The sequence below is a fragment of the Larimichthys crocea genome, unplaced genomic scaffold (assembly GCF_000972845.2).
Source record: "Larimichthys crocea isolate SSNF unplaced genomic scaffold, L_crocea_2.0 scaffold392, whole genome shotgun sequence".
In the NCBI taxonomy this organism is placed as follows: Eukaryota; Metazoa; Chordata; class Actinopteri; family Sciaenidae; genus Larimichthys; species Larimichthys crocea.
The window spans coordinates 92,590-105,415 of NW_020855132.1; positions in this window are offsets into that span (position 1 = coordinate 92,590).

Genomic DNA, 12,826 nt, shown 5'->3' on the forward strand with positions numbered 1-12,826 from the left:
CAATGAGGAGAACATCTGAAGACAATCTACAAAGCAGCACAGTAATAAGGAAAAGCCATACCACCTTTACCAAGTCCAAGGAGAGAAATCAAGAGGTATCTAGTGATGTTGATGATATTCCAGCTGAACTACACACCTTAATACGTTGGATAATGGTTGGGCCAGCTGACAGGCTGCAGACTGAAAAGAAACCAGAGTTATTGATCGAGCAACACTGACGGTGAGCCAGAATATCATGTATGGGTTCAAATCCTGTGCACAAATAAAGCACATGCCAAAAAGTGAATCAGATCATTCAGGTCACCCTGTGCACGAGAGAACCCACAGGTTCTGGGACTAGCATTGACTGTCCACCATGACAAGCAACAAGAACTGATGAATCTCTATGCTCATGGTTACTCTGTTTCACATCGACGGTGCTCTTTAATGGAAACTGCTTTGGCTAATGCTGTAATAGAAACAGTAAGCCCAAGGCCTCTATGTACCACCATTCCTGAAGAGGGGGACCTTTGCCTTTTTTTGCAGTAGATAACACAGACTTTTGCCGAGGACACTCCTGAGAAAAGGAACCAATCACGGGACAATCACTGCAGTCTACCAGAAGAGGATCCTCTAAAGAACCTGCTGCAGACACCTCTGATCATAGGTGATGCACAGTGTCTATCTCACTCCCTACTATGTAGAGATGCTTCACTGTGACAAGCCAAAACCACGTGATGCCAAGAGGTCCAGACAGTTTACCATCAAGCGGGCATCTCAGAATCTTATCAGCTTACACAGCTAGGATGGGTTTTTGCATCTGCTTTATCAAGAATTAAAGCAAAAGAAACGCCCAGCAACATTCCAAGCTGGGCAGGATACAACTCCTGTTGTCTGAAAGTCTTCCTTTGACACAGGTTGGGGCTTTGCCACTACTCCCAGAGGTGGCACACGAGTGGTCAACTCTACTGACTTAATCATGCAAGCAGATCAGCTGAGGAAATTGGCAGTTGGGGAAAATCACCCCCCGTCATTACCTTTGACATGGCCCTCCGAGAAAGTGGTGAAACTCCTAGATGCCAGACCTGACTTGAAACAATGGTTGTTCCCAGCTGGGTGAACTGCATGTTGTCATGGCAGCCCTCAGAGCCCTTGGTGCCTCCATGGGAACTCGGGCATAGATGATGCCTGGGTGGAAGCTGTGTGTTATGGTCCTGCCACGACAAGGCGATACTGAAATGCACACACTATAAGCGATCTCTCCATGCCCATATCTACTCATATGTAGCACTCTTTGAAATGGCTCTGGAGAGTTCTTCAGGACAACCCACAACTGCAAGATGTGTGCCTGAAAGCAAAGATGGAGTAGAAGCTGCCTGTTCTGAAGGGAAAGACACAAATGCTGAATCCGTGAAGCAAGCAAACAGCACTCTCCTGGAAGTGCTGACTACTGCTGAGATCAACACAGCATTCCAGAAATGGAAGGAACAGAAATCCCAGAATGCAATGTTCAAGGCCATGATGATTACCACATCGTGTGGGAAACAATCCTGTCCTTTATAGCGGCAACTCGAATGCTGACCTGGAACTCCATCTACAAGCTGGAGAAGCACTAAGCAAGCTGTTCTTCGCCATGGACCGCATCAAGTACAAGCGACTCTGGCCTAGATACATCGCAGACATGCATGACTTGAGAACCAATCCCCTCAGACATGGGGGAACTACGAGCAGGCAATATATCAGTCACCAAGAGCGCCATTCCTTTGTGTCTGTTGGGGCAGACCATGCATGCGAGCACCTGAACAATAATGAAGATTAGCTCTGGGATTACTGGCATCTCCAACAATGCCAATGCCAGACAGAGATTTTTCATGGTTGCCCCAGAACTTTCTCGTCTATCAAAAGAGTTTAAGAGTCCGTTTGATATGGAAGCTGACAGAACCACAGGGCATCATGAGCTGGGCCAAGTGCTCAAGAGGGGCACATGACACAATTGACAAGATCAAGGCAGCCATTCTCAGCCAGGAAACCCCTTTACCACTGAAGGTGACAACCTGCACAATGTGATCACGCAAGCCTGCATCCCAGATGAGTATGTACAAACAGATCTTGAATGCTGATGTCACTGGCCAAAAGTTGTATGAAACTATGTGTCAAACGTATCAATGGATGTCAGCCTCTGGGCCCCTGTGAAGAAGAGAAACAACAAGATGTTCCTGTCTGGGAACAAGAAGATTGCAGTGAAACTCAGAGACAATACTGTGGATTTGAAGGAGACCAAGGACCTGTTGCAAGGCTGATGGTACTTGCCAGATCAAACCGGACATTGACTACAAAGAGGCCATAGAAACTATGAATTCACTCTGACACCAAGGGCATTGTTTGCTCCTAATGAACAATTCTGCCCTGCCTTGACAAGTCAAAGTTAATACATCTACTTTAGAAGCTGACAAAAGAAGATAAGCCGACAGAAGTTGGAAGTTCTACTCACCAAGATGCAGTGATACAGGACTCCAGACCTCACATCTATGATCAGCCAAGTCGAAGATAGCACTGGTGGATGGTATGGTGCTTGTGCAGAAGCTGAGCAAAAAACCAGCAACTGTATTGACCGTCAGGATCTGAGTGTCTGCTTCAATGACAGACTGATGCAACTAACAAGAATTTGATGAAGTCATCCTCGTCTTTGACACATACAGGGCAGATTCTCTGAAGAATGCAACTAGAAATAAAAGAAGACAAGGAAAATCTTCTATTCAGTATCAAGTCAGAGATGACACCAATTCAAACACATCCCACTGAGCAGATTCCTCTCCATGACAAGACTAAGAGTGATCTGACGGAATATGCTAACAAAACTCTGGAGTACAACAAGAGATCCTCCAAGCTGATCGTCACATCTGCTTGGGATCACTAGGAGCAACAAAGACCTTGTCTTTCAGGAAAAAAACCACGAAGAAGCAGGCACACTGCTGATCCACCAGGCTGTTCTGGCTTCACAGCGAAACCCACATGATGCACAGTGTGTGTTTTCTCACCAGATACAGATGTTTTAGTGCTAGTCACAGCAAACTATGATTCATGTTGAAGAACACGTCCATTTCTATGGCCTCTGGTGTTGTGCAGATCGAACCACTGTGGCGAGCTCTAGGCAAAGAAAGAGCGAAGGCTTTGCCAGCCTTTCATGCATTTACTGGGGCAGACAACGCAGGAAGGGTCTCCCGCATAGGTAGGCTGCAGGTTTTCCTCAATGCAGATGAACATATTGTCAAAGCTCTGCAGATGCTTTTGGATGAAGCACATGTCACGGAAGGAATGGTGTCAACCCTGGAACACTTTACATGTGCAGCTTACTCACCCAAGGGGATCAACTCAAGGCAACCCTCAACTGCGATGGCATCTCTTTTGCAAACATAGGGCAGAGAGTGACAAGCTCCCTCCAACGCTTGGAGCTTGAGCAGCACATCTTGAGAGTGCATGTCCAAACAAGAGTATGGGCACAGGCAGCCATTGCTCTGCAGGACCCACAGCTGGATCCTCTGCAAATGGATACTTCAGAGACTCGGATGGCATGCTCAAGCACGTGACCACAGAGGTCCTCCCAGCCCCAAAGGCCATCCTTGAGTTGGTTCTATGCAAGTGCAAATCAGATTGCTCTTCTGGGAGGTGCTCCTGCAGAGCTAAGGACTTAGTCTGTACTGACATGTGTCAGTGCAGCAGCCAGTGCCAGAACGATGACGATTCCCAAGCCATGATATATGAAAGCGATGATGATGATGTATAGAAACTGTCTAATTAAAAAGGATGGATATACCGTGGTCTAAATGTGCATGTCAACATCCAGCATTCAAGTTTTGTGTTAGCTCATGTTAACTCTTCAATAAAAGGTTCTCTGAGTTATCTGACCAACTGCTTGCAATGTGCATAGTTGTTTTTTACCCATATTTGGATGTATTGCAATGGAATGATGAAAAAAACATGGTTTTGTAGTAAAATGGAATATGGAAGGTAAAAAACTTCTTATTATAAGGAAATTACAAGTAACAACCACACAGTGTCATTTTTTACCTATTCATGCATTAATGGGTTAATATGGTAAAGTGTAACTTGCACTATTTGTTCTCCTGACCCTGAAAATGTGGGTTTAGCAGTTAAAATCAACATTCCAGCTTTTTCAGAAGCCGAGATATCACAAATTAAAGTTTTACGGCGGCCATTTTTTAAAAGTTCAATATGGCCGCCACAGAGACATCTGAAAAAATGCAAACATTGATTTTCTGACCCCTTTATACAATAACCTTTCCAAAAATGTATAATTTACATATCCCCAAAAAATTCCCACTGAAACATATATGGAACCGGACTATTAGACAGACTGCAGTGAGAGCGGAACATCACTGCTCCTCCCCGTGGACAAATGAGGCATTGCAGCTGGTTTTCACACAGACTGCTTAGGGGCGTTTCCAGTCGGGCCCTCACTGACTACGTCATCACGGGGGATTACATTCGGTCACGGGCCAGCCAAGGACCGTTCAAGGACCTGTCAAGGACCAGTCACGGCCGTCACGGCCCCCAGTCACGGAAACACATCAACTTTTAAGTTGCTACATCTGTGCATGTGTCTTCTTGGGACAGAGCTGTATCCACTTGCAATTAGGATCCCATAGAAGGTGAGGAGCTCATCCATACTTAGATTCAGTTGCTTTTCCTTGGTTGGGTGGGTGAGGTTGGACATTTCAACTGTGATCTCTCTCAGGGTGGGTGGATACATCAGTAAGAGTAAGTAAGTAAGTAACTCCACTTGGTTGGGGCAGCTTTGTTTTACACATTCTGCAGCCTTTGGTCTATATACTGTGTATTCTGGAACAGCAGTGGAAGGCCTCTTGGATTGCTTAAATACTCTATCTTTATTTTTGACCACTTGCAGTTTTGCCTTTGGTTCTTCTGGCTGACTTGGCTGAACTCTTTGGCGCTTCGAGGCCCTTGTGTCTTCTATGACCACATTAAACAAAGTTTGAGTACTGTATTTTCCGCACTTAAGGCGCATTGGATTATAAGTGCACCTTCAATGAATTGGCCTATTTTAAAACTGTTTTCATATATAGGGCGCATAAAATTGAAGCTACGAGTTGGCTGGGGTTGCGTTATGCATCCACTAGATGGAGCTGCGCTAAAGGGAATGTCAACAAAACAGTCGATAAGTCAGTCAAACTTTATCTTTTAACAACAGCAAGGTATAACAACAGCGTCGTAAGCGTGTCTCTTGAAAGGAGCCATTTTGGGGTATTTACACACACACAAAATGGTGTGTGTGTTAATACCCTGCGTGATATTACGATATTCAGATTCCAGAAAACACAGAATGAGATGTTAAATATTGTGCGGCACGTGCAATTGGTGGACTTGTCGGTGAATGGTGGATGGTAGACTTGAGGAGGAATAAATTTAGTAGTGTTCGACTGGGTCATGGGGTGTTTCAGCCTTCACACTATACACACCTCTCCAGTGGGTCCAGCTGCAGGATGATCAGTCCTAGCTTGCGTCCCAAGCCTAATTAACCACGAGAGTCACCTTGTTGTGAGTGGCAGACACCTCAGGGCTGTGCATGACGGGACATCCGGTTCCTGAGTCAGGCCTAGGCTGACTGCATACCTCCTCGCACACGCTCGCTACTTGGGGGAGCCACTGGCTGCTTCTTTCGGCTGCCTCTGACGCGGCTTTGATTGCTGTGCTCTGGCTCTGGCTCTGGCTCGGCCCCTGACTCCCAGGTCCCTCAGAATTTTGTGGTAGATGTCCCACAAAGCCTCTGCACCCCACTTCCACTGGGCAGACTTCAGCATTCCAGCCACGGTGTCGAGCGTCAGCACCAGCTCAGAATACCGCAGGTGTTTCCGCTCATTGCCTCTTCCGTGAGTTTCCCTTTCCATGACAGGGGTGCTGATGCTCTCCAACTATGGTTTTCATCCAGTTGGTGAACTTCATTCGACTGATTCGACTCCTTCTGCAAGAAGTAGTCAATGCGGCCCTGACTCTTTTCGCTCAAGCACCTTTTCTTTCCCTGGTGATCCTCAACCCCCGAAAAGATGTTATTTTCCTCCATCCACAGCTACAGATCTGCAGCTTGTGGTCCGCTGCTGTGGCAAGGCTTGAGCTGGTTGCTGTGGTGTTTTCTTGCACTGTGCTAACTTTACTCGTAGTCGTTTTTGGTCCAGTCGTTACCTTTTGTCAGCCGGTGAGTCTTTTCCGCCCGCTTTTGCAGACTCTGGGGGTATTCTCTTTGTTTGCTTCTTCAAAGCTACTGGGGTGACTCTACATGCTGCAGGCGTGAGAGACTACAATCGCGGGCAGCTAACCCACGACTGTCCCGTTGGGGTCTATTCCCTCCTGTCAGCTGTCTCTCCATGCCATCGCAAGGACTTTCCCATGTTGTCAGCTGATCTTTCTCAGTAGTCACTGGACGGGTCCAGATAATCAGATTCCAGAAAACACAGAATGAGATGTTAAATCTTGGCGAGCACGTGCAATTGGTGGACTTGTCGGTGAATGGTGGATGGTAGACTTGAAGGAGGAATGAATTTACGGGTACACATCATCAGTAGTGTTCCACTGGGTCATGGGTGGTGTTTCGGCCTTTCACACTATACACCCTCTCCAGTGGCGGCCAGCTGCAGGATGATCAACTATAACATAATAAACACATCCTTGATATTCGTGATATCAAACATATCCCTGATATCACGGTATCACGGATATCAACATAAAACATAATAAACACATCCTTGATATCCGTGATATCAAACATATATTTGATATCACGGATATCACCGGATATTGTTTGTGACCGCTCCCTTCTCCGTGGTAACCATGGTGACAACGCAGCCCCAGCGGTCGGCAAACGCAGCATTGTGGGTATCGTTATTTCGTTGGTGTGGGAAATTAACAACACTACAATGTTCCTAAAGAAAGTTTATGAGTGGTGCGGAAGGACGAAAAAAAAGAAAAAAACAGACGGAAAGACGATCACAAGATAAAGGTTGTTATAATGTGCTGTTTGATTCTTTCATTCCAATCAGATTAAATAATCTGCAGTGCAGCATAGCATGAGAGCATAATGAGAGCAGCAGGGGTTATTGACCTAAAATAAACAGCTGGAAGCAGTCAGGCTCTCTGGCTGCATGTCATGTCAAGAAATGTGAAAAGTAGACAGCGAAAACGCTTTGAATGAAGAATGGACTATGAACACTCTGCAAGCAGGTTAAAAAAACAGTAGTTGTTCAAATAAGTACAAATCCTTTGTGATATATAATTCAATCAATCCATTTTATTTTAGGATGCAGAAGCATCTGTTATGTATTATTTAGCCCTCACTACACTTGATATGAGAAAAGATGAACTATAACAGTATTTAACATCTGTGTATATGTAAATGTTTCTTTTGCCTTGTTGGTTTACTCATTCACACATCACATCAATAGTTTTCATTTTCTATGTGTTGAAGCAACAATACCAGAGGCCCATCAATAACATGAGTAGGGGTCTAGTTTTACTTGTTAACTACTACTAATGTTTTATTGCAACAATTAAATTTTGTTTAGATATATATTTTATACAGAACATATAAATGTCCAAATTGGCTATCCATTTGCTTCCAAGCTATGTTGAAATGTATTTTTGTATCTCATACAAACATACATCTCATTTGGACATATTTGGACAATCAGCTAATTTGTATCACTGAAAAAATTGCATTTGTTGTGTGGTTAATAAATACATATGGAAGATACATAGACATACCTATGTAATATCTTTCAGCCTATTGTAAAAAATATAATATAATGTAGTATCATTTCAGGGGCATTATTGAATACTTTTGACAGACCTCTGCTACACCAGGTCCATCTACCTCATCGAGTGACATGACTGCTGCTGAAGGGACATCATCTTTATTATTTGAATACGTTCAATTGTCTTAGCCTTTAATATACCGATACAATGTTCTAAAATAAAGTTTGTTTGTTGTTAATTCAGGGCATGTGTGTTTTCATTCAGTTATGAGCAGTACGTGTGAATTGGTGGTTGCCCTCTGAGTGTTTTGGGGCCACACCAAAATGTTGCTTAGGGCCACCAAATCCTAGGGCCAACCCTATCACTGATATCACGGATATCCATGATATCACGGATATCCGTATCCACAGGTGGGGGACGTGGAGAGAGCGAATGGTACGCTCAAAGCAAAACTTGCTAATGTTGTGAAGAAACAGGTTTGTCCTGGATGGATGCACTCCCCATTGTTTTGTTTTACATGCGAATGAGACAAAGAAGTCGGGTGAAACTCAGTCCGTTTGAGATCCTATTTGGACGTCCTCCTAATGTTGGCATGGACCCCTATAGGACAGACTGAAAAACCCACCTCTTTGTGTGATGATAACATGATGGAGTTATCATCACACATGATAACTCCATCATGTTTATGTTGGTATCTCTGGTATGTTGTCTCAGTTTCTCAACAGGTTAAAGCAGCCCTCCCTCAGCAGGATACAGGTGCTTTACACTCGATTCAGCCTGGTGAATGGGTGGTGATAAAAAAACCTGCGAAGGAAGCACTGGAGGTCTGAGGGTGGTAAGGGCCGTTCCAAGTGTTGCTCACAACACACACAGCGGTGAAGGTCGGAGAGAGAGCAACTTGAATGGTGGACTCCCAGTGGAAATTCGTTACAAGGGTAAAAAGCATGTGTGAAGGCTGGGTTAGCTCCCGCCTGGCGCATCCTCTGATCTGTGGCACAGATTGGCCTGGGTTTGATAGGTTAGTGGGGCAGTGTGTGGGGGTGCGCTCACAACCGACAGGGACTGGGATATGTGCGCTGTGCTCAGCGGTGACGCGGTTGTCCGACACTGCCGACGGGGAGGGGGAGCCAGCGGTGCCTTCTCAGGAGGCGCCGCAGGTTCCTGTGTTTGACTCCATGGAAGATTTTCCACTTGAGCAGTCTCGTGATGATACTCTACGCTTTGCCTTCGACCAAGTGATACAAATTGATGGTCACATGGTGCGCCCTGACGCAGCGCTTGTATAGGTGAGTCGTGACACTCATGACATAATAACCCAATTGTTGGTCCCGAAAAGCCGTCGGGAATAGTTTTCCAGGCGCTCATTATAACCGATGGCTGGACACATGGGATTGATAAAACACTAAACTGGATAATGGCTCGATTCTATTGGCCAGGCATTCGGCAGACGTGCGCCGCTATTGGGTGAACCTCATCGGCCATTTCACCGGAGCGCACTTGGATATCGCTTTGTGTTAGTCCTTGTGGATTACGCAACGCGATATCCGAGGCAGTGCCGCTGCGCACCATCTCTGCAAGAGTGTGGCGCAGGCACTGTTTCGAGTTGAGATCCCGAAAGAGATCCTGATGACCAAGGCACCCAATTTATGTCACGAACACTGAGAGAACTGTACGGAATTATTGGGCATCAGTCTATTCGAACCAGTATTTACCATCCTCAAACTGACGGCCTCGTCGAGCACCTGAATAAGACTTTGAAGTCCATGATCCGAAATTTGTGCACGATGATAGTCGTAATTGGTAAATGGCTACATCCTCTGTGTTGCAGTGCGCGAGGTACCCCAGGCCTCCACGGGATTTTCTCCCTTTGAGCTGCTGTTTGGCAGAAAACCATGCGGGGTTTTTTGACTCTGGTTAAAGAAAGCTGGGAGAAGGTCCGAGCCCAAGTAAAGACGAAGTTCAGTACGTCCTGGACCTGAGAGCAAAACTCCACACACTAGGACAGTTATTCACGCGAGAATTTGCTCCGGGCCCAAGAACGTCAGCAGTGGCTGTACAACAGAGATCAAGGTTAAGACAATGTTCACCGGGAGATAAAGTGCTTGTATTGCTCCCATCTTCCATCTCCAAATTATTCCAAGTGGCAAGGACCCTTTGTGGTCACACCGCGAGTGGGCGAGGGTGACTATGAGCTTGTGCGATCTGACAGGGGGGGGCGACACAGATTTATCACCTCAACCTCCTTAAAGCTGGAGAGAGGGTGAGTCTGTCTCCTCGGTGACGGCAATGCAGAGGGATGAGTTGGGGCCGGAGTACCAAACCCGACCATATCCCCCGATATGTTTATTCATTATCCCATGTGTCCAGCCATCGGGTTATATATATATTGTAACATAAACCAACGTTGAAACAAAGTATAATCTGCACTATGTAATTTCTCATCAACCAAGACATTTTTCTGTACATGCTTAGAGTTTAATTTCAGGCAGCATGCAGGGACTTTACAGCATGTTGGCATCACAGGAGTATGGCTGCAGTATCTTCAGTGTAACCATGAGCTTAATTGATTTTCTAAACCATGGATAAAAAAGGGCGTAGATCAGAGGGTTTAAACAGGAGTTAAATAGACCAAACCTATAATAATATTTGCATTAGAGCAGTAAGGAAATCTTACTTACAAGAGCAGCACAATAATATGGGCAGAGACAATAGACACAACTATAACAACACCGAGAGTCCTGGCTGCTTTCAATTCAAGATTTTTTGCCATTACTTTCCCTGTTTTCTGGAATGTAACAGTTGCAATGTGGGACCTCATGGCATGAGCCTGAGAAATAGCCACCACAAATACTCTCATATACAAAAGAACAATAACAGTGATGGGAACTATGAAGGAAAAAATAGGTCTGCAAGTACAGAATCATAGTCAACGACAATCATACACTCCCTAGAGCAGGGGTTTGTGTCTTGTAGTTTCATAGTGTGTTCTGCAGTATACCCTGAAAAATCACAGAACATATCCAACACAGACACAATACAGACTTGGATCTTTTTTTGTGTGATTTGAGTGGAGTAATGCAGAGGTGACAAATAGCCACTAGCGGTCAATAGATTATAATCACCACAGTTCCTATTGAGGCAGAGGTAATAATATATCCAAGAAAATGATAGAAAGGACACAAGATGTCACCAAGGGACCAACATCCGTCTATGGCCACTATTTGTAAGGCCATGAGGAAGCCCACGAAGAAATCTGAGAAAGCCGAGAAAGTAGGATGAGGTTGGTGGGGGTGTGGAGTGCCTGTGGACACCAATAATATATAAATCGTCATTATACTATTTTATAATATAAATCAATAAATCAATCACTATATCATATCTGTCATCATTCAGATAAAAGCAACTAGAGCAAAGACTGAAATATAAAAACATTACTTTATCTCTTTAATAAATTAATTAATGTCTACTTGAAGTGAGAGATGAGATGATGACCAGCAGGTTAAGAGCTGAAGTGAGCAGAGCGATGAAGGACAGCAGAATGTAAGCCAGCATGGACTCAAAGTGAGGAGTAACTGGTTTCTGCCGAGGAGATGTTAAGCAGTTGTGAAAGGCAGAGCTCATTTCCCTCGAGGTCTCCATCACCAGAGAGTTTAGGCCGCTGAGCTCTGGCAGCAGCGTTCTGACTAAAGCTTTCTGTCATACAACTGATTTATCGTATCCTTCCTGCAGACCCCCCTTCCTTCCTCCTCCTCCTTCTCTGCTGCTGTTTTTCTTCTCCATAGAGATTGTAAGTATTGCCTTCTGTGGTTGTTCCTCCTCAATGCTGGTGAGTTTTACTTTATGTTTATGCCCACCTTTGGCCATCTGCCAGATGAGTGGGTTGCATCAGACTATCCCAACCAAGTTAACCTTGATGTCTGTGATTCCAAATGAATAAAAGGGGCAAAAAACATGTAAGGTGTAACCGGTGCAAGTTCAGTCTGAGAGTTGTGTCACTCCCATATACTTCTATTGTAATCAGAAGTGGAAGTGATGTGGTGATTATTATTATTATTTAGCATTACCTATTTGTTAGTGGTACCTACCCAAAAATCTAGTCAATAGTGATATTTTACGTAACTAGTTTTATTTGTAGTTTTGGAGTAGCGGTAAGCCTCACATTACCCATAATGCCCCGACACACGACAACTTTTACGCCCTAGGGGTGGTCTGATCTACGAAAGGGTACCCTTCCACATCTGAATGAAATGCTCTGGGTTCTCAAATGACTCCAATGTAAACCGTACGCGGCAGTAAGAAACGTTTAGAGGCCGCCATCCCTCCACTAATAACCCGATTACAGCGATACATGATGCTGCGAGCTACAATCTGATTGGAGAAACCAAGGGTTTTTCACTAGTTTAAGGTTTTCTTTTAAATGATATTGTAGGTGGTATGAGGACCACGGCCACATTGAACTCTCTGGCTTATCAGCCACATCGCTGCTTGAGCGAGGGGATAAAAGTAGGTTCCTGCCCTCCTCTGGACCTCCGCTTCCTGCCTCTTTGGCCGCCCACTTCCTGGGTTGTTGTGTACTGCGGCTCACTGATCGCAGGTAGGTGCACCTTAGCGTGCTGTTTAAGCTGTTCGGAGGTTTCATCCAACTTAAAACGTAAATCTGTAATAGAGCGCGGCGTCACGTCGCAGCTGGGGGATATACCGGGGCGTTGACTGCCGTCGATCTGCACATACTGGAGTCACGGTGACTTCTACTTCTACTTACCCGCTGTTAGCCATGGGTTTTTAAAATATCCTTCCGCCCTCTCCTCTACCAGTTCCAGCTGCATCGCATGCTGCAGGTTGGGCCATCTCTCCCCGCTTACGCCGGACCCCTAAACTCCTCTCCCTGCTTGGAAAGGACCACAATTAGCAGGACTCCGAACCGGGGCTGCCACTCGTTGGAAAGCTATGAGCTTCTCCAAAACTCTTCAGCCACGCATGGGACTGTGTATGGTTGTGCGTGCGTGGATGTGAGATTGAGTTTGTGTGCCCAAGGGTTTGGCCCAATTGTTCGGTTTCTTTG